We start from the raw sequence: 27,405 nt of genomic DNA on the forward strand, positions 1-27,405 counted from the left end.
CCTGTACTGTGACATCACTGTGAGTATTATCCCTGTACTCTGACATCACTGTGTTTATTATCCCTGTACTGTGACATCACTGTGTGTATTATCCCTGTACTGTGACCTCATTGTGTGTATTATCCCTATTTTGTGACATCTCTGTGTATTATCCCTGTACTGTGACATCACTGTGTATATTATCCCAGTACTGTGACATCACTGTCTGCATTATCCCTGTACTGTGACATCACTGTGTGTATTATCCCTGTACTGTGACATTACTGTGTATATTATCCCTGTACTGTGACATCACTGTGTGTATTATCCCTGTACTGTGATATCACTGTGTTTATTATCCCTGTACTGTGACATCACCGTGTATATTATCCCTGTACTGTGACATCACTCTGCGTATTATCCCTGTACTGTGACATCACTGTGTTTTTTATCCGTGGACTGTGACATCACTGTGTGTATTATTCCTGTACTGTGACATCACTGTGTTTATTATCCCTGTACTTTGACATCACTGTGTGCATTATCCCTGTACTGTGACATCACTGTGTGTATTATCCCTGTACTGTGACATGACTGTGTGCATTATCCCTGTACTGTGACATGACTGTGTGCATTATCCCTGTACTGTGATATCACTGTGTGCATTATCCCTGTACTGTCACATCACTTTGTGTTCTATCCCAGTACTGTGACATCACGGTGTGTATTATCCCTGTATTGTGACATCACTGTGCTTATTATCCCTGTACTGTCACATCACTGTGTGCATTATCCCTGTACTGTCACATCACTGTGTGCATTATCCCTGTACTGTGACATCACTGTGTATAATATCCCTGTACTGTGACATCACTGTGTTTATTATCCCTGTACTGTGACATCACTGTGTTTATTATCCCTGTACTGTAACATCACTGTGTGTATTATCTCTGTACTGTGATATGAATGTGTGTATTATACCTGTACTGTGATATCACTGTGTGTATTATTCCTGTACTGTGACATCACTGTGTGTACTATCCCTGTACTGTGACATCACAGTGTCTACTATCCCTATACTGTGACATCACTGTGTGTATTATTCCTGTACTGTGACATCACTATGTGTACTATCCCTGTACTGTGACCTCATTAAGTGTACTATCTCTGTACTGCGACATCACTGTGTATTATCCCTGTACTGTGACATCACTGTGTTTATTATCCCTGTACTGTGACATCACTGTGTTTATCATCCCTGTACTGTAACATCACTGAGTGTATTATCCATGTACTGTGACATCACTGTGTGTATGATCCTTGTACTGTGACATTGCTGTGTGTATTATCCCTGTACTGTGACAACACTGTGTGTATGATCCCTGTACAGTGACATCACTTTGTGTTTTATCCCTGTACTATGACATCACTGTGTGTATTATCCCTGTACAGTGACATCACTGTGTGTATTATCCGCGTACTGTGACATCACTGTGTGTATTATCTCTGTACTGTGACATCACTGTGTATTATCCCTGTAGTGTGACATCACTGTGTTTATTATCCCTGTACTGTGACATCACTGTGTTTATTATCCCTGTACTGTGACATCACTGTGTGTATTATCCCTGTACCGTGACATCACTGTGTGTATTATCTCTGTACTGTGACATTAGTGTGTGTATTATCCCTGTACTGTGACATCATTGTCTGTATTATCCCTGTACTGTGACATCACTGTGTTTATTATCCCTGTACTGTGACATCACTGTGTGTATTATCCCTGTACTGTGACATCACTGTGTGTATTATCCCTGTACTGTGACATCACTGTGTTTTTTATCCCTGTACTGTGACATCACTGTGTGTATTATCCCTGTACTGTGACATCACTTTGTGTATTATCCCTGTACTGTGACATCACTGTGTTTATTATCCTGTACTGTGACATCACTGTGTTTATTATCTGTGAACTTGACATCACTGTGTGTATTATCCCGGTACTGTGACATCACTGTGTGTATTATCCCTGTACTGTGACATCACTGTGTGTATTATCCCTGTACTGTGACATCACTTTGTGTATTATCCCTGTACTGTGACATCACTGTGTTTATTATCCTGTACTGTGACATCACTGTGTTTATTATCTGTGAACTTGACATCACTGTGTGTATTATCCCTGTACTGTGACATCACTGTGTTTATTATCCCTGTACTGTGACATCACCGTGTATATTATCCCTGTACTGTGACATCACTCTGCGTATTATCCCTGTACTGTGACATCACTGTGTTTTTTATCCGTGGACTGTGACATCACTGTGTGTATTATTCCTGTACTGTGACATCACTGTGTTTATTATCCCTGTACTTTGACATCACTGTGTGCATTATCCCTGTACTGTGACATCACTGTGTGTATTATCCCTGTACTGTGACATGACTGTGTGCATTATCCCTGTACTGTGACATGACTGTGTGCATTATCCCTGTACTGTGATATCACTGTGTGCATTATCCCTGTACTGTCACATCACTTTGTGTTCTATCCCAGTACTGTGACATCACGGTGTGTATTATCCCTGTATTGTGACATCACTGTGCTTATTATCCCTGTACTGTCACATCACTGTGTGCATTATCCCTGTACTGTGACATCACTGTGTATAATATCCCTGTACTGTGACATCACTGTGTTTATTATCCCTGTACTGTGACATCACTGTGTTTATTATCCCTGTACTGTAACATCACTGTGTGTATTATCTCTGTACTGTGATATGAATGTGTGTATTATACCTGTACTGTGATATCACTGTGTGTATTATTCCTGTACTGTGACATCACTGTGTGTACTATCCCTGTACTGTGACATCACAGTGTCTACTATCCCTATACTGTGACATCACTGTGTGTATTATTCCTGTACTGTGACATCACTATGTGTACTATCCCTGTACTGTGACCTCATTAAGTGTACTATCTCTGTACTGCGACATCACTGTGTATTATCCCTGTACTGTGACATCACTGTGTTTATTATCCCTGTACTGTGACATCACTGTGTTTATCATCCCTGTACTGTAACATCACTGAGTGTATTATCCATGTACTGTGACATCACTGTGTGTATGATCCTTGTACTGTGACATTGCTGTGTGTATTATCCCTGTACTGTGACAACACTGTGTGTATGATCCCTGTACAGTGACATCACTTTGTGTTTTATCCCTGTACTATGACATCACTGTGTGTATTATCCCTGTACAGTGACATCACTGTGTGTATTATCCGCGTACTGTGACATCACTGTGTGTATTATCTCTGTACTGTGACATCACTGTGTATTATCCCTGTAGTGTGACATCACTGTGTTTATTATCCCTGTACTGTGACATCACTGTGTTTATTATCCCTGTACTGTGACATCACTGTGTGTATTATCCCTGTACCGTGACATCACTGTGTGTATTATCTCTGTACTGTGACATTAGTGTGTGTATTATCCCTGTACTGTGACATCATTGTCTGTATTATCCCTGTACTGTGACATCACTGTGTTTATTATCCCTGTACTGTGACATCACTGTGTGTATTATCCCTGTACTGTGACATCACTGTGTGTATTATCCCTGTACTGTGACATCACTGTGTTTTTTATCCCTGTACTGTGACATCACTGTGTGTATTATCCCTGTACTGTGACATCACTTTGTGTATTATCCCTGTACTGTGACATCACTGTGTTTATTATCCTGTACTGTGACATCACTGTGTTTATTATCTGTGAACTTGACATCACTGTGTGTATTATCCCGGTACTGTGACATCACTGTGTGTATTATCTCTGTACTGTGACATCACTGTGTATTATCCGTGTACTGTGAAATCACTGTGTTTATTATCCCTGTACTGTGACATCACTGTGTTTATTATCCCTGTACTGTGACAACACTGTGTGTATTATCCCTGTACTGTGACATCACTGTGTGTATTATCCCTGTTCTGTGACATCACTGTGTGTACTATCTCTGTACTGTGACATCACTGTGTGTATTATCCCTGTACTTTGACATCACTGTGTGTATTATTCCTGTACTGTGACATCACAATGTGTACTATCCCTGTACTGTGACATCACTATGTGTATTATCTCTGTACTGTGACATCACTGTGCATTATCCCTGAACTGTGACATCACTGTGTTTATTATCCCCGTACTGTGACATCACTGTGTTTATTATCCCTGTACTGTAACATCACTGTGTGTATTATCCCTGTACTGTGACATCACTGTGAGTATTATCCCTGTACTGTGACATCACTGTGTTCATTATCCCTGTTCTGTGATATCACTGTGTGTATTATCTCTGTACTGTGACATCACTGTTTATTATCCCTGTACTGTGACATCACTGTGTGTATTATCCCTGTACTGTGACATCACTGTGTGTAATATCCCTGTACTGTGACATCACTGTGTGCATTATCCCTGTACTGTGACATCACTTTGTGCATTATCCCTGTACTGTGACATCACTGTGTGCATTATCCCAGTACTATAGCAGTACTGTGTTTATTATCCCTTTACTGTGACATCACTGTGTGTATTATCTCTGTACTGTGACATCACTGTGTATTATCCGTGTACTGTGACATCACTGTGTTTATTATCCCTGTACTGTGACATCACTGTGTTTATTATCCCTGTACTGTGACATCACTGTGTGTATTATCCCTGTTCTGTGACATCACTGTGTGTACTATCCCTGTACTGTGACATCACTGTGTGTATTATCCCTGTACTGTGACATCACTGTGTGTATTATTCCTGTACTGTGACATCACTATGTGTACTATCCCTGTACTGTGACATCACTATGTGTACTATCCCTGTACTGTGACATCACTGTGCATTATCCCTGTACTGTGACATCACTGTGTTTATTATCCCCGTACTGTGTCATCACTGTGTTTATTATCCCTGTACTGTAACAACACTGTGTGTATTATCCCTGTACTGTGACATCACTGTGAGTATTATCCCTGTACTGTGACATCACTGTGTGTATTATCCCTGTACTGTGACATCACTGTGTTTATTATTTGTGGACTGTGACATCACTGTGTGTTTTATCGCTGTACTGTGACATAACTTTGTTTGTTATCTGTGGACTGTGACATCACTGTGTGTAATATCCCTGTACTGTGACATCACTGTGTGTATTGTCCCTAAACTGTGACATCACTGTGTGTATTATCTCTGTATTGTGACATCACTGTGTATTATCGCTGTACTGTGACATCACTGTGTTTATTATCCCTGTACTGTGACATCACTGTGTATATTATCCCTGTACTGTGACATCACTGTGTATTATCCCTGTACTGTGACATCACTGTGTGTATTATCCCTTTACTGTGACATCACTGTGTGTATTATCCGTGTACTGTGACATCACTGTGTTTATTATCCCTGTACTGTGACATCACTGTGTGTATTATCCCTGTACTGTGACATCACTGTGTTTATTATCCCTGTACTGTGACATCACTGTTTATTATCCCTGTACTGTGACATCACTCTGTGTATTATCCCTTTACTGTGACATCACTGTGTGTATTATCCCTGTACTGTGACATCACTGTGTTTATTATCCCTGTACTGTGACATCACTGTGTATATTATCCCTGTACTGTGACATCACTGTGTGTATTATCCCTGTACTGTGATATCACTGTGTTTATTATCCCTTTACTGTGACATCACTGTGTATTATCCCTGTACTGTGACATCACTGTGTGTATTATCCCTATACTGTGACATCACTGTGTTTATTATCCCTGTACTGTGACATCACTGTGTGTATTATCCCTGTACTGTGATATCACTGTGTTTATTATCCCTTTACTGTGACATCACTGTGTATTATCCCTGTACTGTGACATCACTGTGTGTATTATCCCTATACTGTGACATCACTGTGTTTCTTATCCCTGTACTGTGACATCACTGTGTGTATTATCCCTGTACTGTGACATCACTGTGTTTATTATCCCTGTACTGTGACATCACTGTGTGTATTATCCCTGTACTGTGACATCACTGTGTGTATTATTCCTGTACTGTGACATCACTGTGTGTACTATCCCTGTACTTTGACATCACTGTGTGTATTATCCCTGTACTGTGACATCACTATGTGTATTATTCTGTACTGTGACATCACTATGTGTACTATCCCTGTACTGTGACGTCACGTGTACTATCTCTGTACTGTGACATCACTGTGTATTATCCATGTACTGTGACATCACAGAGTTTTTATTATCCCTGAACTGTGACATCACTGTGTTTATTATCCCTGTACTGTAACATCACTGTGTGTTTTATCCATGTACTGTGACATCACTGTGTGTATTATCCCTGTACTGTGACTTCACTGTGTGTATTATCCCTGTACTGTGACATCACTGTGTGTATTATCCCTGTACAGTGACATCATTGTGTATATTATCCCTGTACTGTGACATCACTGTGTGTATTATCCCTGTACTGTGACATCACTGTGTTTATTATCTGTGGACTGTGACATCACTGTGTTTATTATCCCTGTACTGTGACATCACTGTGTGTATTATCCCTGTACTGTGACATCACTGTGTGTATTATCTCTGTACTGTGACATCACTGTGTATTATCCCTGTACTCTGACATCACTGTGTTTATTATCCATGTACTGTGACATCACTGTGTATATTATCCCTTTACTGTGACATCACTGTGTATTATCCCTGTACTGTGACATCACTGTGTATTATCCCTGTACTGTGACATCACTGTGTTTATTATCCCTGTACTGTGACATCACTGTGTGTATTATCCCTGTACTGTGACATCACTGTGTTTATTATCCCTGTACTGTAACATCACTGTGTTTATTATCCGTGGACTGTGACATCACTGTGTGCATTATCCCTGTACTGTGACATCACTGTGTGTATTATCCCTGTACTGTGACATCACTGTGTTCATTTTCCCTGTACTGTGATATCACTGTGTGTATTATCTCTCTACTGTGACATCACTGTTTATTATCCGTGTACTGTGACATCACTGTGTGTATTATCCCTGTACTGTGACATCACTGTGTGTATTATCCCTGTACTGTCACATCACTGTATGCTCTATCCCTGTACTGTGACATCACTGTGTATTATCCCTGTACTGTGACATCACTGTGTGTATTATCCCTGTACTGTGACATCATTGTGTGTATTATCCCTGTACTGTGACATCTCTATGTATTATCCCTGTACAGTGACATCACTGTGTGTATTATCCCTTTACTGTGACATCACTGTGTGTATTATCCCTGTACTGTGACATCGCTGTGTTTATTATCCGTTGACTGTGACATCACTGTGTATTATCCCTGTACTGTGACATCACTGTGTGTATTATCCCTGTACTGTGACATCACTGTGTGTATTATCCCTGTACTGTGATATCACTGTGTTTATTATCCCTTTACTGTGACATCACTGTGTATTATCCCTGTACTGTGACATCACTGTGTTTATTATCCCTGTACTGTGACATCACTGTGTGTATTATCCCTGTACTGTGACATCACTGTGTTTATTATCCCTGTACTGTGACATCACTGTGTTTATTATCCGTGGACTGTGAAATCACTGTGTGTATTATCCCTGTACTGTGACATCACTGTGTTTATTATCCCTGTACTGTGACATCACTGTGTTTATTATCCCTGTACTGTGACATCACTGTGTGTATTATCCCTGTACTGTGACATCACTGTGTGTATTATCCCTGTACTGTGACATCACTGTGTATTTTCCCTGTGCTGTGACATCACTGTGTTTATTATCCCTGTACTGTGATAACACTGTGTGTATTATCCCTGTACTGTGACATCACTGTGTGTATTACCCCTGTACTGTGACATCACTTTGTGTATTATCCCTGTACTGTGACATCACTGTGTGTATTATCCCTGTACTGTGACATCACTGTGTGTATTATCCCTGTACTGTAACATCACTGTGTATTATCCCTGTACTGTGACATCACTGTGTTTATTATCCCTGTACTGTGACATCACTGTGTTTATTATCCATGGACTGTGACATCACTGTGTGTATTATCCCTGTTCTGTGACATCAATTTGTGTATTATCCCTGTACTGTGACATCACTGTGTTTATTATCCGTGGACTGTGACATCACTGTGTGCATTATCCCTGTACTGTGACATTACTGTGTGTATTATCCCTGTACTGTGACATCACTGTGTTCATTTTCCCTGTACTCTGATATCACTGTGTGTATTATCTCTGAACTGTGACATCACTGTTTATTATCCCTGTACTGTGACATCACTGTGTGTATTATCCCTGTACTGTGACATCACTGTGTGTATTATCCCTGTACTGTGACATCACTGTAAGCTCTATCCCTGTACTGTGACATCACTGTGTGTATTATCCCTGTACTGTGACATCATTGTGTGTATTATCCCTGTACTGTGACATCTCTATGTATTATCCCTGTACTGTGACATCACTGTTTGTATTATCCCTGTACTGTGACTTCACTGTGTGTATTATCCCTGTACTGTGACATCGCTGTGTTTATTATCCATGGACTGTGACATCACTGTGTATTATCCCTGTACTGTGACATCACTGTGTGTATTATCCCTGTACTGTAGCATCACTGTGTATTATCCCTGTACTGTGACATCACTGTGTTTATTATCCCTGTACTGTGACATCACTGTGTTTATTATCCATGGACTGTGACATCACTGTGTGTATTATCCCTCTTCTGTGACATCACTTTGTGTATTATCCCTGTACTGTGACATCACTGTGTTTATTATCCGTGGACTGTGACATCACTGTGTGCATTATCCCTGTACTGTGACATCACTGTGTGTATTATCCCTGTACTGTGACATCACTGTGTGTATTATCCCTGTACTGTGACATCACTGTGTTCATTTTCCCTGTACTGTGATATCACTGTGTGTATTATCTCTGTACTGTGACATCACTGTTTATTATCCCTGTACTGTGACATCACTGAGTGTATTATCCCTGTACTGTGACATCACTGTGTGTATTATCCCTGTACTGTGACATCACTGTACGCTCTATCCCTGTACTGTGACATCACTGTGTGTATTATCCCTGTACTGTGACATCATTGTGTGTATTATACTTGTACTGTGACATCTCTATGTATTATCCCTGTACTGTGACATCACTGTGTGTATTATCCCTGTACTGTGACTTCACTGTGTGTATTATCCCTGTACTGTGACATCGCTGTGTTTATTATCCGTGGACTGTGACATCACTGTGTATTATCCCTGTACTGTGACATCACTGTGTATTATCCCTGTACTGTGACATCACTGTGTGTATTATCCCTGTACTGTGACATCACTGTGTATTATCCCTGTGCTGTAACATCACTGTGTTTATTTTCCCTGTACTGTGATAACAATGTGTGTATTATCCCTGTACTGTGACATCACTGTGTGTATTTCCCCTGTACTGTGACATCACTGTGTGTATTATCCCTGTACTGTGACATCACTGTGTGTATTATCTCTGTACTCTGACATCACTGTGTGTATTATCACTGTACTGTGACATCACTGTGTGTATTATCCCTGCACTGTGACATCACTGTGTTTATTTTCCCTTTACTGTGACATCACTGTGTGTATTATCCCTGTACTGTGATATCACTGTGTGTATTATCCCTGTACTGTGACATCACTGTGTGTATTATCCCTGTACTGTGACATCACTGTGTGTACTATCCCTGTACTGTGACATCACTGTGTGCATTATCCCTGTACTGTGATATCACTGTGTGTTCTATCCCTATACTGTGACATCACTTTGTGTATTATCCCTGTACTGTGACATCGCTGTGTTTATTATCCATGGACTGTGACATCACTGTGTTCATTATCCCTGTACTGTGACATCACTGTGTGTACTATCCCTGTACTGTGACATCACTGTGTGCTTTATCCCTGTACTGTGATATCACTGTGTGTTCTATCCCTGTACTGTGACATCACTTTGTGTATTATCCCTGTACTGTGACATCACTGTATGTATTATCCCTGTACTGTGACATCACTGTGTTCATTATCCCTGTACTGTGATATCACTGTGTGTATTATCTCTGTACTGTGACATCACTGTGTGTATTATCCCTGTACTGTGACATCACTGTGTATTTTCCCTGTGCTGTGACATCACTGTGTTTATTATCCCTGTACTGTGATAACACTGTGTGTATTATCCCTGTACTGTGACATCACTGTGTGTATTTCCCCTGTACTGTGACATCACTGTGTGTATTATCCCTGTACTGTGACATCACTGTGTGTATTATCTCTGTACTCTGACATCACTGTGTGTATTATCACTGTACTGTGACATCACTGTGTGTATTATCCCTGCACTGTGACATCACTGTGTATTATCCCTGCACTGTGACATCACTGTGTTTATTATCCCTGTACTGTGACATCACTGTGTGTATTATCCCTGTACTGTGATATCACTGTGTGTATTATCCCTGTACTGTGACATCACTGTGTGTACTATCCCTGTACTGTGACATCACTGAGTGCATTATCCCTGTACTGTGATATCACTGTGTGTTCTATCCCTGTACTGTGACATCACTTTGTGTATTATCCCTGTACTGTGACATCACTGTATGCATTATCCCTGTATTGTGACATCACTGTGTTCATTATCCCTGTACTTTGATATCACTGTGTGTATTATCTCTGTACTGTGACATCACTGTTTATTATCCCTGTACTGTGACATCACTGTGTTTATTATCCCTGTACTGTGACATCACTGTGTTTATTATCCCTGTACTGTGACATCACTGTGTGTATTATCCCTGTACTGTGACATCACTATGTTCATTTTCCCTATACTGTGATATCACTGTGTGTATTATCTCTGTACTGTGACATCACTGTTTATTATCCCTGTACTGTGACATCACTGTGTGTATTATCCCTGTACTGTGACATCACTGTGTGTATTATCCCTGTACTGTGACATCACTGTATGCTCTATCCCTGTACTGTGACATCACTGTGTGTATTATCCCTGTACTGTGACATCATTGTGTGTATTATCCCTGTACTGTGACATCACTGTGTGTACTATCCCTGTACTGTGACATCGCTGTGTTTATTATCCGTGGACTGTGACATCACTGTGTATTATCCCTGTACTGTGACATCACTGTGTGTATTATCCCTGTACTGTGACATCACTGTGTGTATTATCCCTGTACTGTGACATCACTGTGTATTATCCCTGTGCTGTGACATCACTGTGTTTATTATCCCTGTACTGTGATAACACTGTGTGTATTATCCCTGTACTGTGACATCACTGTGTGTTTTTCCCCTGTACTGTGACATCACTGTGTGTATTATCCCTGTACTGTGACATCACTGTGTGTATTATCCCTGTACTGTGACATCACTGTGTTTATTATCCCTGTACTGTGACATCACTGTATGTACTATCCCTGTACTGTGACATTACTGTGTATTATCCCTCTACTGTGACATCACTGTGTGTATTATCCCTGTACTGTGACATCACTGTGTGTATTATCCCTGTACTGTGACATCACTGTATGTATTATCCCTGTACTGTGACATCACTGTGTGTATTATCCCTGTACTGTGACATCACTGTGTTCATTTTCCCTATACTGTGATATCACTGTGTTTATTTTCTCTGTCCTGTGACATCACTGTTTATTATCCCTGTACTGTGACATCACTGTGTGTATTATCCCTGTACTGTGACCTCACTGTGTGTATTATCCCTGTACTGTGACATCACTGTATGCTCTATCCCTGTACTGTGACATCACTGTGTGTTTTATCCCTGTACTGTGACATCATTGTGTGTATTATCCCTGTACTGTGACATCACTGTGTGTATTATCCCTGTACTGTGACATCACTGTGTGTATTATCCCTGTACTGTGACATCACTGTGTGTATTATCCCTGTACTGTGACATCACTGTGTATTATCCCTGTGCTGTGACATCACTGTGTTTATTATCCCTGTACTGTGATAACACTGTGTGTATTATCCCTGTACTGTGACATCACTGTGTGTATTTCCCCTGTACTGTGACATCACTGTGTGTATTATCACTGTACTGTGACATCACTGTGTGTATTATCCCTGTACTGTGACATCACTGTGTTTATTATCCCTGTACTGTGACATCACTGTATGTACTATCCCTGTACTGTGACATTACTGTGTATTATCCCTCTACTGTGACATCACTGTGTGTATTATCCCTGTACTGTGACATCACTGTGTATTATCCCTGTACTGTGACATCACTGTGTGTATTATCCCTGTACTGTGACATCACTGTGTATTATCCCTGTGCTGTGACATCACTGTGTTTATTTTCCCTGTACTGTGATAACACTGTGTGTATTATCCCTGTACTGTGACATCACTGTGTGTATTTCCCCTGTACTGTGACATCACTGTGTGTATTATCCCTGTACTGTGACATCATTGTGTGTATTATCTCTGTACTCTGACATCACTGTGTGTATTATCACTGTACTGTGACATCACTGTGTGTATTATCCCTGCACTGTGACATCACTGTGTTTATTTTCCCTTTACTGTGACATCACTGTGTGTATTATCCCTGTACTGTGATATCACTGTTTGTATTATCCCTGTACTGTGACATCACTGTGTGTATTATCCCTGTACTGTGACATCACTGTGTGTACTATCCCTGTACTGTGACATCACTGTGTGCATTATCCCTGTACTGTGATATCACTGTGTGTTCTATCCCTATACTGTGACATCACTTTGTGTATTATCCCTGTACTGTGACATCGCTGTGTTTATTATCCATGGACTGTGACATCACTGTGTTCATTATCCCTGTACTGTGACATCACTGTGTGTACTATCCCTGTACTGTGACATCACTGTGTGCATTATCCCTGTACTGTGATATCACTGTGTGTTCTATCCCTGTACTGTGACATCACTTTGTGTATTATCCCTGTACTGTGACATCACTGTATGTATTATCCCTGTACTGTGACATCACTGTGTTCATTATCCCTGTACTGTGATATCACTGTGTGTATTATCTCTGTACTGTGACATCACTGTGTGTATTATCCCTGTACTGTGACATCACTGTGTATTTTCCCTGTGCTGTGACATCACTGTGTTTATTATCCCTGTACTGTGATAACACTGTGTGTATTATCCCTGTACTGTGACATCACTGTGTGTATTTCCCCTGTACTGTGACATCACTGTGTGTATTATCCCTGTACTGTGACATCACTGTGTGTATTATCTCTGTACTCTGACATCACTGTGTGTATTATCACTGTACTGTGACATCACTGTGTGTATTATCCCTGCACTGTGACATCACTGTGTATTATCCCTGCACTGTGACATCACTGTGTTTATTATCCCTGTACTGTGACATCACTGTGTGTATTATCCCTGTACTGTGATATCACTGTGTGTATTATCCCTGTACTGTGACATCACTGTGTGTACTAACCCTGTACTGTGACATCACTGAGTGCATTATCCCTGTACTGTGATATCACTGTGTGTTCTATCCCTGTACTGTGACATCACTTTGTGTATTATCCCTGTACTGTGACATCACTGTATGTATTATCCCTGTACTGTGACATCACTGTGTTCATTATCCCTGTACTTTGATATCACTGTGTGTATTATCTCTGTACTGTGACATCACTGTTTATTATCCCTGTACTGTGACATCACTGTGTTTATTATCCCTGTACTGTGACATCACTGTGTTTATTATCCCTGTACTGTGACATCACTGTGTGTATTATCCCTGTACTGTGACATCACTATGTTCATTTTCCCTATACTGTGATATCACTGTGTGTATTATCTCTGTACTGTGACATCACTGTTTATTATCCCTGTACTGTGACATCACTGTGTGTATTATCCCTGTACTGTGACATCACTGTGTGTATTATCCCTGTACTGTGACATCACTGTATGCTCTATCCCTGTACTGTGACATCACTGTGTGTATTATCCCTGTACTGTGACATCATTGTGTGTATTATCCCTGTACTGTGACATCACTGTGTGTATTATCCCTGTACTGTGACATCGCTGTGTTTATTATCCGTGGACTGTGACATCACTGTGTATTATCCCTGTACTGTGACATCACTGTGTGTATTATCCCTGTACTGTGACATCACTGTGTGTATTATCCCTGTACTGTGACATCACTGTGTATTATCCCTGTGCTGTGACATCACTGTGTTTATTATCCCTGTACTGTGATAACACTGTGTGTATTATCCCTGTACTGTGACATCACTGTGTGTTTTTCCCCTGTACTGTGACATCACTGTGTGTATTATCCCTGTACTGTGACATCACTGTGTGTATTATCCCTGTACTGTGACATCACTGTGTTTATTATCCCTGTACTGTGACATCACTGTATGTACTATCCCTGTACTGTGACATTACTGTGTATTATCCCTCTACTGTGACATCACTGTGTGTATTATCCCTGTACTGTGACATCACTGTGTGTATTATCCCTGTACTGTGACATCACTGTATGTATTATCCCTGTACTGTGACATCACTGTGTGTATTATCCCTGTACTGTGACATCACTGTGTTCATTTTCCCTATACTGTGATATCACTGTGTGTATTTTCTCTGTCCTGTGACATCACTGTTTATTATCCCTGTACTCTGACATCACTGTGTGTATTATCCCTGTACTGTGACCTCACTGTGTGTATTATCTCTGTACTGTGACATCACTGTATGCTCTATCCCTGTACTGTGACATCACTGTGTGTTTTATCCCTGTACTGTGACATCATTGTGTGTATTATCCCTGTACTGTGACATCACTGTGTGTATTATCCCTGTACTGTGACATCACTGTGTGTATTATCCCTGTACTGTGACATCACTGTGTGTATTATCCCTGTACTGTGACATCACTGTGTATTATCCCTGTGCTGTGACATCACTGTGTTTATTATCCCTGTACTGTGATAACACTGTGTGTATTATCCCTGTACTGTGACATCACTGTGTGTATTTCCCCTGTACTGTGACATCACTGTGTGTATTATCACTGTACTGTGACATCACTGTGTGTATTATCCCTGTACTGTGACATCACTGTGTTTATTATCCCTGTACTGTGACATCACTGTATGTACTATCCCTGTACTGTGACATTACTGTGTATTATCCCTCTACTGTGACATCACTGTGTGTATTATCCCTGTACTGTGACATCACTGTGTTTATTATCCCTGCACTGTGACATCACTGTGTGTATTATCTCTGTACTGTGACATCACTGTATGTATTATCCCTGTACTGTGACATCACTGTGTTCATTATCCCTGTTCTGTGATATCACTGTGTGTATTATCTCTGTACTGTGACATCACAGTTTATTATCCCTGTACTGTGACATCACTGTGTGTATTATCCCTGTACTGTGACATCACTGTGTTTATTATCCCTGTACTGTGACATCACTGTATGTACTATCCCTGTGCTGTGACATCACTGTGTGTATTATCCCTGTACTGTGACATCACTGTGTATATTATCCCTGTACTGTGACATCACTGTGTTTATTATCCCTGTACTGTGACATCACTGTGTGTATTATCCCTGTACTGTGACATCACTGTTTATTATCCCTGTACTGTCACATCACTGTGTGTATTATCCCTGTACTGTGACATCACTGTGTGTATTATCCCTGTACTGTGACATCACTGTGTGTATTATGCCTGTACTGTGACATCACTGTGTGTATTACCCTGTACTGTGACATCACTGTGTGTATTATCCCTGTACTGTGACATCACTGTTTATTATCCCTGTACTGTCACATCACTGTGGATATTATCCCTGTACTGTCACATCACTGTGTGTATTATCCCTATACTGTGACATCACTGTGTTTATTATCCCTGCACTGTCACATCACTTTGTTTATGATCCGTGTACTGTGACATCACTCTGTGTATTATCTCTGTACTGTGACATCACTGTGTGTATCATCCCTGTACCGTGACATCACTGTGTTTATGATCCCTGTATGTTTGCAGGTGGCATTGTCTCTAACACATTTTGCTTTGGTCTGCCTCCTGTAGATGACATTACAATGTTGCTCTACTCACTTACATCTGTCTAGATCAATTAGACTTGATCCATCAGAGATATAATCGGGAGATTGGGATTTGTGTCCGCACACACCGTATCGTCCCTTTGTCCACCTCACTGTGTGTGGTCAGCTATTAGTCTTTCTTTATAAATTTCAACTCTTGGGACTTTTTTTTTCCTTCTAGGTCGGGAAAAGAATGGTCTTTAACGAGGGAAACCCTGTGAAAGGAGTTGCTGACCAAATGAACAAGCTCATTGTTTTATCCATTGTAAACACAGAATAGATCTTGTCAAATCCCACAACTCCATCTCTTTGCCAAATGAAAGGTCTTTGTTTATTCTGAGTAAGAGCCATTGTGGTTCCTGCACACAAAATAGCTTCTCATTAACCCAATACATCCTGAAGAATGTCAGCCGGCCTTTGTGCTATGTGGGGGCTTGTGTCCTGGAAGGGTCCTCTGTAAACAAACCATTCCCCCTCTTTGTAAACATATGAATGGAGGTGATGGTGCATCTGGGCAGAAGTGGCATTGAGGGCTCTAGTTTACTCTGAACCTGTGGCCGGTGTCTACACCTAGATATTTGTCTATAGGGCGACACACGGTTATTTGCTCACTGTCAGGACATATAGCTCAATGTTTGACTTTCTTGCCTTTCTACCAACACAAGGGGCTTGGACCTGAACAGTTTCCAGGATCCTTTTTGTTCTGCTGCCATATGCAAGATAAACCAGTTGATGTAATGGAAGGAAAATGTCCATTTAAGAAAATAAACAGACCTGTCATTATGTACATTTCCCCTTCTTTAGTTTGCGTTTCCCATTAACCTGAATTAGCAGCAAGTACATAAATATATATGGCTGACAAATCTACCTAAATATGAAGTGATACACTGAGGCTTGGACTGGCCGGAAGGAGAGCAGGAGAATCCTCCGGTGGGCCTCACCATCCTACATGAGCACAATATACTTGAATCACTATGTACTGATAAAGGCAGCATCTTATTCATTTAACAATCTACCCAGTTCATTGTTGTTATATAAATTTGTAATTGAGGATATTGTCTGAAAAGTGGGGCCCTGGAGTAGGTTACTGGTGGGTCCTTGGCACCCCAGTCCGACACTGGATACACTGTATGAGCATTGGTGTTATGGCTGCAGAGCGAGCCTGGAAAAGGTGGGCGACTATTGAAAGAGCTGTGCTTTCTGCCATTTCAAAAAAGTTGATGGAAGTAAGTCATCTAACTAGGTAACTGCTTACAGTTACATGACATGACTCCATCCGGTTAGCTTTAAACCTGATCCTTGCCATAAATTATATTACCCCGCCAAAATGCCGCTGTTCTCCTGAATTTGGCGATGTTTTTATTTTGTTCCTGCGCCTCTCCATTCTTGAGATATGACCCCTTTTCCTCGTATATAAATCTAGTCTTGTTAGCCAAGAGGGTGTGATCCTCATGAAGATAACGACACCCACTTGGCTGAAAATACTAGATTTATATAGAGTGAAGAAGGAGCTTTATCTCAGGAGTGGAGGGGCATAGAAATAAGAGAAAAGCAACGCCGGATTCAGGAGAACAGCGGCATTTACATAGGGTAAAAAAATTACGTATTTATGGCAAGTGACTGGTTTTCTTAAAATGGTTGTTTTTTCTCATGTATAGTACTGGCAGATTGCTAGGATATGCCATCACTTTATGACTGATGGAGGTCTGACCTCTGGGATCCTCACTGATCCCGAAAGTAAAGACTTGGATAGTACCGAATCTCCTTCTATGCACCCAAACAACCGGAAGTGCAGTGAACTGTATCCGGTCCAATCACTTAAATGCTGCAGTTCTCTGCACAGCGAATGACCGGGGTGCTGCTAAGCTGATAAAAAATCAGTGAAGGGGACAAAATGCTGCAAAAGCTGCTGGATCGGTGGAGGGCCCCATCACTATCAAAAAGTGAGGGCAAATCTTAGTAATATCCTACAGAATGGTAATACACTTTGCCATACTTACCTTTCTAGAAGGTTTTTTAAGAAGTACGCAAACACTATCCTTTAAGCCTTTTCCTTTTAATAGGCCATGCGCCACTCTGAATGTGCACGTGGATTCCAGGACTGACCGATGAAGAAGCATCCAGGCATCATGCACAAGAAGTCTTCTGGAAGTGCTGTTTTCTGAGTGTTTTTAGCGTATTCCGAGACTTGTTAATTCTTCTAGAAATCTGGGAGTTCTCCCCTTTTTCTGGATTTTTCAAGAGTATTGGCAAGTACAGTATGTAATGGAATCGAACCCTATTGTCAAATAAACCATTCGCATCGAAGTCCCATTATAAGGAATGGGGAATTCCAATGACAAACTTGGGGAGTGAAAAGAAGAAAATGGGTCAACATCTTCTCGTAAGCCCTGAGGGCCTCCAAGACTATAGTATTTTTCATTTCCTATAGGGGCATAGCTAGAAAGGTGCTGGCGGAGCATAAACCCTGGATGCTAGGCGCTATGTGGTTACCTAAAAACAGTGGGGGTTAGGCAAGGAAGCCCTAGCTACACCTCTGCCCACAACTACTCAATCACTTACTATAACCTAAATTAGTCCTTCAGACATCTCCTGCCTTAGGACATTGGGCAAATTTCCCCCCTTTCCATTACCATTCTGTGTTACAACAGAGGGAGGTAATTGGTACAGTAACGCTTCATTTTTCTCCTTTTGTCTTCTGTTCCACCCATCTTTCCTGATCATAGGTTGTATTTCGCTCATATTGCAGCTCTACAATGGAGGGAAACTCGATCCCCGGGTGTCAAAGAGAAGCAGGTTTGATGGAATTTCCAGTGGCAGATGGTGGAGAGACAGGGAGAGAATGAGGCTGCCTGGAGGCGATCGGGAACACAACACCCTGTGACCAACCCAAGGAGACATTCAGCCAAAGGTGCAACACTAACAGCCTCACAATGCAGATGCCTCCTTTGTGCGGAGCAGAACCAAGGCCAAGCCGAGCGAACAGAGAAACATGTGTCCAGAAACAAACATGTCCTATGTTCTGAGCCCCGGCCTTTGTCTGCAGCTCTTTACTTTTCATCCTTCCATCTCCGTCCTTTTCCTCTCGTTGGTATGAAAACCAATCCTCTGCTCAGAAAGGAACGCCGCCATCTGTACGGGATAAATAGGATTTGATTTCACTTAAAATTCACACAAATAAAAGAAAGCGAGTGACTTACCTTTTCTTTCTAACACAAGATGTTTCCACTGCTGAGCAAAAAAAATACAAAGAAAGGTAGATACCACCAGGGATGGATGTTTCTGGAACACAATCTGGGGGAAGCGAATTACCCCAAATTTTTTACATCAACTGATGTATGGTGCACAATAAATTTATAATGTGTTTTTCCCTTTTTTTTTTCAAATTTTGATGGAGTCATTTGATGCAATTAGTTTATTACAGAGGTGATCCAAATTTCCGATCTTTCTCTTGTGGGAGCATCTCTCTCAGTAATATAGGCTGGATGTAAGATCTGTGAGTATTCAGGGTTCTGGAATGGATGTTTCTTTAACAAGCGAATGACTCTGAATTTTTACATCAATTGAAGCATGGTGCACAATAAATTTATGATGTGTTTTTCACATTTTTTTTTGTATTTTGATCGTGAGTCATCTGATGCAATTAATTTATGACAGAGGTGCACAGTTTGATCCAAGTTTCGGATCTTTCTCTTGTGGGAGCGTCTCTCCCAGTAATATAGGCTGGATGTGAGATCTGTGAGTATCTAGGGTTCTGGAATAGATGTTTCTGGAACACGATTTGGGAGAGGCGAATGACTCCGAATTTTTGCATTAATTGATGTATTGTGCACAATAAATTTATAATGTGTTTTTCACATTTTGATGGAGTCATCTAACGCAATTAATTTATTATAGAGGTGCGCAAGTTTTTTTTATATGGCATAACGATCCCAATGGTAATTGACATGTTAAGTTGAGTTATAGTGGGGTGCATGAAGTTTTTGAATGTTATGATGGCCAAAACAGTTGTGTTATACTTGATGGAGCTGCAGAAGGCGGATCGTGTGAACATAGTGTTAATTTAGCGCAATGTGCTTTAATTTCTCACTAATCATACAGTAATGATCATGTTCTGCTCAATATATCATTTTGTAACTACACTTTGCTATATTGTCTATTTGTTTAAATAGAGGTTATTGAAATAGTTAAAGGTTATGGACACTTTTAACAAGGAAAAATTATTTTCACTTATGTTACATGTAGTTAATACAATAGGACTGCATTCCAGTCTGCAATCTTCCTTTTGCAACTGATATTCAGTTCGCAGTCTGATCCAGGTTTCAGGTTTTTCTCTTGTGGGACCATCTCTCCCAGTAATATAGGCTGGATGTCTGGTGTCTTCATTAGCTCATATTTCAGCACAGCTTCTATCCTGCTCCTCTTTACATGTTTGCCTCTGTATATAGCCTGTTTTTTCTACAAGCCCTGAAACTATACAGATTTTCCTCCCTATCTACATTGTGGAGTTCTGTGTACTACCCCCTCTCCATCACCAAGAGAAGGGAGAGAGGAGCATAGAGACTCTTTAGAACCAAGAACTCTGATCAATTTGTAATATTTCTGCAAAGCACGCAGCTAGATAAAGGACTTATAGACAACATCAGAAAATGGGAAACAATTTTTAATGAAAACTATAATATTTAGAAAGTTGCTTATCTTTGCATATAGGAAGTAAATGAGCAATAAAAAAAAGTCTGTGCCTAAGTGTATACAGTCATGGCCAAAAGTTTTGAGAATGACACCAAAATTATGTTTTCACATGATCTGCTGGCCTCTGGTTTTTATTAGTGTTTGTCTGATGTTTATATCACATACAGAAATATAATTGCAATCATATTATGAGTACCAATAGGTTATATTGACAGTTAGAATGAGTTAATGCAGCAAGTCAATATTTGCAGTGTTGCCCCTTCTTCTTCAAGACCTCTGTAATTCTCCCTGGCATGCTCTCAATCAACTTTTGGACCAAATCCTGACTGATAGCAGTCGATTCTTGCATAATCAATGCTTGCATTTTGCCAGAATTTGTTGGTTTTTGTTTGTCCACCCGTCTCTTGATTATTGACCACAAGTTCTCAATGGGATTAAGATCTGGGGAGTTTCCAGGCCATGGACCCAAAATCTCTATGTTTTGTTCCATGAGCCATTTAGTTATCACCTTTGCTTTATGGCAAGGTGCTCCATCATGCTGGAAAAGGCATTGTTGGGCGCCAACCTGCTCTTGGACGGTTGGGAGAAGTTGCTCTTGGAGGACATTCTGGTACCATTCTTTATTCATGGCTGTGTTTTTAGGCAAGACTGTGAGTGAGCCGATTCCCTTGGCTGAGAAGCAACCCCACACATGAATGGCTTCAGGATGCGTTACAGTTGGCATGAGACAAGACTGGTGGTAACGCTCACCTCTTCTTCTCTGAATAAGCTGTTTTCCAGATGTCCCAAACAATCGAAAAGGGGATTCATCAGAGAAAATGACTTTGCCCCAGTCCTCAGCAGTCCACTCCCTGTACCTTTTGCAGAATATCAGTCGGTCCCTGATGTTTTTTCTGGAGAGAAGTGGCTTCTTTGCTGCCCTCCTTGAAACCAGCCCTTGCTCAAAGAGTCTCCGCCTCACAGTGTGTGCAGAAGCACTCACACCAGCCTGCTGCCATTCCTGAGCAATCTCGGCACTGCTGGTAGTCCGATCCCGCAGCTGAAACAGTTTTAAGATACGGTCCTGGCGCTTGCTGGTCTTTCTTGGGCGCCCTGGAGCCTTTTTGACAACAATGGAAGCTCTCTCCTTGAAGATCTTGATGATGCGATAGATTGTTGACTGAGGTGCAATCTTTGTAGCTGCGAAACTCTTCCCTGTTAGGCCATTTTTGTGCAGTGCAATGATGGCTGCACGTGTTTCTTTAGAGATAACCAAGGTTAACAGAAGAGAAACAATGATACCAAGAACCAGCCTCCTTTTAAAGTGTCCATTGATGTCATTCTTACTTAATCATGACTGATTGATCGCCAGCCCTGTCCTCATCAACACCCACACCTGTGTTAATGGATCAATCACTAAAACGATGTTAGCTGCTCCTTTTAAGGCAGGACTGCAATGATGTTGAAATGTGTTTTGGGGGTTAAAGTTCATTTTCTGGGCAAATATTGACTTTGCAAGTACAGTAATTGCTGTTAATCTGATCACTCTTTGACATTCAGGAGTATATGCAAATTGCCATTACAAAAAATGAAGCAGTAAACTTTGGAAAAATTACTATTTGTCTCATTCTCAATACTTTTGGCCATGACTGTATACTAGCAGCCTTATGCACAAAACTATTAGTTCAAGCAATATCAGAAAGTTTTTTGTGCCGTGACATCTTAGGGATGAACATCTTTCCTCCCCCTCTGCAAAATTGTCTATAGAGGAGGCTAAAAAAGTTGACATCTGGTGCTAAAATATTAATATTTATGCTAGAGGACAGACAATGATAAGAGGCAATGCCAACAACAACAAATGTATTCATTGCATTAATTATCATATAAAAGCTAAATCTATTGTTCCCTGTTATCAGCCATTTCACACCATTTCCCTGTTGTATTCTAAGTAGTGTTGAGCCACCCCCGTAGTGTTCGAGTTCGGTTCGGTTCGTCGAACACCCGTGTGTTCGCCGAACTGTTCGTCGAACTGTTCGTCGAACACCTTCGAACACCGTTAAAACCAATGGCAGGCAAACAAAAACACATAGAAACACATAGAAAACACCTTCAAAGGTGTCCAAAAGCAGACAAACTGCTCAGAAGACACAACTAACACATGGAAAAGTGACAAGTACATATAGTCATGCGAAAAGAAAAGAGGTGGAGGAGTAAAAGGAGGGGGAGACACAGATATAGGCATGTCATGCCCTTCTAAAATCCAAAAAGTGAGAAGCCGAGACGGCCAGTCCGCTCCTGCCCGTGCCACCTCCGTGTCGCCGGGTTTGTGCCAGAGCCGCGGTGAACCCTGACGGCCAGCCCCCCTCTCCCAATACTGGTGCCTGTCCGCTGGTGGGTCGAGCGAGCCCCCCTGTGGTGGAGGCAGCTCTAAGCTTTTTAATTTAAATTGTCCCTCTAATTTGAATGAATACACTTTAAATCCATTTACAAGGATCTATTGGAGGGCAAGTCTCATGCCAGCAGCCGCGTAATTCCAGCTCCAGTAGCGTCCACTAAAGCTGCTGCAGTTAAAAAGCTTTTATAAGGATCGAGCTCGGCTGTCCACCGCAAGGCATCCTAGTGCCAGTCCCAGCCCCTATGCCTTGGGGTGCCTCCTGATGCTCTTCACTAAGTATCCCGTGGTCCCGAAGCATTTCCTTTGAAAAAATTAAGTGTCCAAACTACAGGTGGTGTAGCTTGCTTAACAGCCGGGATAATCCGCTGACTAGCAGACACTGCTACTAGGCACAAAGTATTTCCTGGGCTAGATGCAGTTAAAAATTTGTAAGTAGATACTCTCGTTGGATGCTGAGAAAGCATTCCATAGAGTCTCCTGGCACGCCATATATGATTCTCTTAAAAAGCTTGGGGTAGGGGTCTAGGGGACCCTTTTATAGCCAAAATCACGGCCCTGTATCACAATACGTCACCTAGGCTGAAGATAAATGGAACTGTAGCACCGAGGGCTCGGTTGCTACAGACGTATTGCACCTCAACCAGAGGAGTGATATCTCACTCTCAGATAAGGATGGAGTGTGGATCAGGACCCGACACCTGCATGCATTACACCACATTGCCGTGGGGCAGGGCGACCAATATGCCCCTGAGATGGGCACGACAGTCCCTGTCCCTGGCTGGAGTGGGGGGAGGGAACACTGAGGAAGGGGAACCCTGCAGTGCAGGAGCAGGGAGGAAGCAGTTCCTGGGTGCATTGAGAAGGGAGTATAAAAGGTGGGCACCATCTTAGTTCAGTGCAGAGAAGTCTGAGCAGAAGTGGCAGGGAGCAGGGGCTCTGCATGAGCTCTGCTCCGGAGGCGGGCCTAGTAACAGAGGCCCAGGCCTGCAAGAGGGAGAAGGAAGGAAGAGGAGCGGAGAAGGCTCCAGGAACGAGGAATGAAGGGATCCCAGGGGTGCGGACGGGCGAGTCGCCACCGCACGCCCGAATCCACCTGCGTGGAGGGGTCAGGCCAAAGGGGGAGACCGGTCCCCGAACTAGTGGAGGCAGGAAACGACCCTCAGCTAGAAACCGGAGGCTCTGACATTTTATGTGGCGCAGCCCCTTGCTCCACCCGCTAGGAAGGCACCACATAGGGTCAGGGAAACTGGCGCCAAGTTTACCAAGAGGAGGCCCGAGGCAGCCGGACAGAAGTGTTGGTAAGAAAGGCCAGACAAAGGACACACAAAGGGGGTCCTGTGAAGCGCTCCAAAGTTATCTGGGAGTTGTCTGAGCCCCTCACCTGGTGAGCACAGTACGACGTGGGCAGCCGTTACCTGCAGACGTGGTCTGGATAATAAGAACTGTGAGTAAAGGCCCTGGACTGCATCACTGACTCCGTGTCATTACTGCTGCTGCCCTGCACCATCACCCCCATCCTCCGCATACACTGCCCTGAGGCTATACTCCTCCCGTGGGGAGTTATGCTACGCTCTGCTGCACCCACAACACCAGCCTTAGCGGTCTGCCCTGTAGCGGCGGTTCACTCTGACCGCAATCCACGGGTGGCGTAGTCGGACATTTAAACATCAAAACCACATAAATAGTTCCGCCACTGGTTTGACCGCCCTGAGCCACGGAACCGGATCGCCGCCACGAAGACTACAACCACCAGCATCCACCAAAAATGGTCCGGCTCTGGGTGTCCCAAGGCCCAGGGGGTGCGTCAGAACATTTTCATCACCTTTCACAATCACCAATGGGACAAGGCAGGGATGTCCTCTGTCCCCTCTCTTATACATCCTAGTGACGGAGCACCTGCTCTCATCAATTCGCCATAACCCCAATATTAGGTGGATTGAGGTGGGAGGCACCGAGTACAAGTGCTCTCTATTTGCTGATGATGTCCTAGTATATATCACTCAATCACATATATCCATCCCTGCTGTTATGGCTGAAATAGATCACTTTGTTACATGGTAAAATTTTAAAATCAATGCAGCGAAGTCTGAGGCCCTCGATGTCTCCCTCCCTAAATCCATATAGGATTCCATCCAGTCCAACTTTCCCTTTGCCTGGCCGTCACAGGGTATCAAATACTTAGGAATTCCTATTCATAGAGACCTCTCCCATCTATGTTATCTTAATTTTGGGCCCTTTATTGAACAATTCCATACAGACCACGGTTGGCAAGTTAGAACTGTAAGATTCACTACGTGAACCACTGGTGTTTTGTGGAAAAGCACATGTAAGATTCTGCAACAGTCTCTGCTGATACTCCTGCATGCGTGCATCCCTTTCTATGGCAGGAATAATTTCTGCAAATTTACTTTTGTACCGGGGATCTAACAGTGTGGCAACCCAGTAGTCAGGATTATTTCTAATTCTCACAATTCGAGGGTCATGTTGCAGGTAGTGCAGCAAGAAGGCACTCATGTGTGTTGCGCATCCAGGAGCACCAAGTCCCTGTTGTGTTGGTGGCGAGGTAACAATCATGCTTCCTTCCTCTGTCCTCTCCCCCCAACCTCGCACAACAGAAATGTGATCAAGGTCTCCCTCATCTGATGAGTCTTCCATCAGTTCGTCCTCCACTTCTTCCTGGGCTCCTGCACCTTCCTCACTAGTTTGGCTGCTACCATGCGCCCTGGTAAAATCATCTCCCCCACCCTCACATGCCTGCCGCCCTGGTGCTGCCGACCGTCTGGACCTTGCAGATGTTAGCCCTTCCGCATACAACTCCTCCTCCTCTACTTCCTCCACCTCCTCTTGTGCCACCACCTGACTCCGAATTCTGTTTAACATGTGCTCCAGCATGTAAATCACCGGAATAGTCATGCTGATAATGGCATCGTCAGCACTAAACATCTTCGTCGCCATTTCAAAACTGTGCAGAAGGGTGCATAGGTCCCTGATCTGAGACCACTCCTCCAGCGTGATTTGCCCCACCTCTGAATCTCGTTGGCCCAGGCTATACGTCAGAACGTATTGCACCAGGGCTTGTCGGTGCTGCCACAGTCGCTGCAACATGTGCAGAGTTGAATTCCACCGGGTAGGCACATCGCATTTTAGCCGGTGAAGTGGCAGGCCCAACGACTTCTGTAGAGATGTAAGTCGCTGAGCTGCGGGATGCGAACGGCGGAAGTGAGCACACAGCGACCGTGCCCTCTGCAGAAGGCCATCTAGTCTGGGATAGTGGGCTAAAAATTGCTGGACAACCAGGTTCAACACGTGAGCCATACAAGGCACGTGTGTGACATTGCCCCGGCGAAGGGCCGCACCCAGGTTTGCAGCATTGTCGCACACGGCCTTCCCTGGTTTCAGGTCCAGTGGAGACAACCATTCATGAAATTGGTTCTCCAGAGCTGACCACAACTCCTCAGCTGTGTGACTCACATTTCCCAGACATTTCAATGTAAAAACCGCCTGATGACGTTGAGCCCTACTGCCAGCATAGTAAGGAGGTGTGCAGGATCCCTTCTGCGCAGTTAGAAAGCTTGTGGCATGACCAGACAGGCTTTGGGTGCAGGTGGAAGACCGAGAGGAGGTTGAGGAGGCAGAAGCAGTGGAGGAAAAATGACATAAAGAGGATTGACGCACAACTCGTGGGGACGGCAAGACTTGGACAGCAGCCCCTTGTCCTGCTGTCACCATAGTTACCCAGTGCCCAGTCAGCGACATGTAACGCCCCTGTCCATGCCTACTCGTCCAAGTGTCTGTGGTGAAATGCACCCTGTCACACACAGAGTTTCTCAAAGAAGCGGTGATGTTGTGTGCGACATGCTGGTGGAGCGCAGGCACACCTTTCTTTGAGAAGTAGTGCCGACTGGGCATCTGGTACTGGGGCACTGCGACGGACATAAGGTCTCGAAAATCCTCTGTGTCCACCAGGCGGAAAGGCAGCATTTCTGTAGCCAAGAGCTTGCAGATGGTGAAATTCAACCTCTTAGC

The 27,405-nt window shown here is 42.7% G+C and overlaps 1 long non-coding RNA gene across 1 annotated transcript in view; it reads right to left on the minus strand.

Annotated features, from left to right (window-relative positions):
• LOC141162246 (uncharacterized) overlaps positions 1-27,405 on the minus strand; it is a 189,087-nt gene that overhangs the window by 20,208 nt on the left and 141,474 nt on the right. The window contains exon 3 of the long non-coding RNA XR_012250752.1: positions 18,314-19,445. This is a non-coding gene — a long non-coding RNA (uncharacterized lncRNA). The remainder of the gene's footprint in view (positions 1-18,313; positions 19,446-27,405) is intronic.

The sequence above is a fragment of the Phyllobates terribilis genome, unplaced genomic scaffold (assembly GCF_046119375.1).
Source record: "Phyllobates terribilis strain yellow unplaced genomic scaffold, ASM4611937v1 Scaffold_9__5_contigs__length_417890890, whole genome shotgun sequence".
Taxonomy (NCBI): Eukaryota; Metazoa; Chordata; class Amphibia; order Anura; family Dendrobatidae; genus Phyllobates; species Phyllobates terribilis.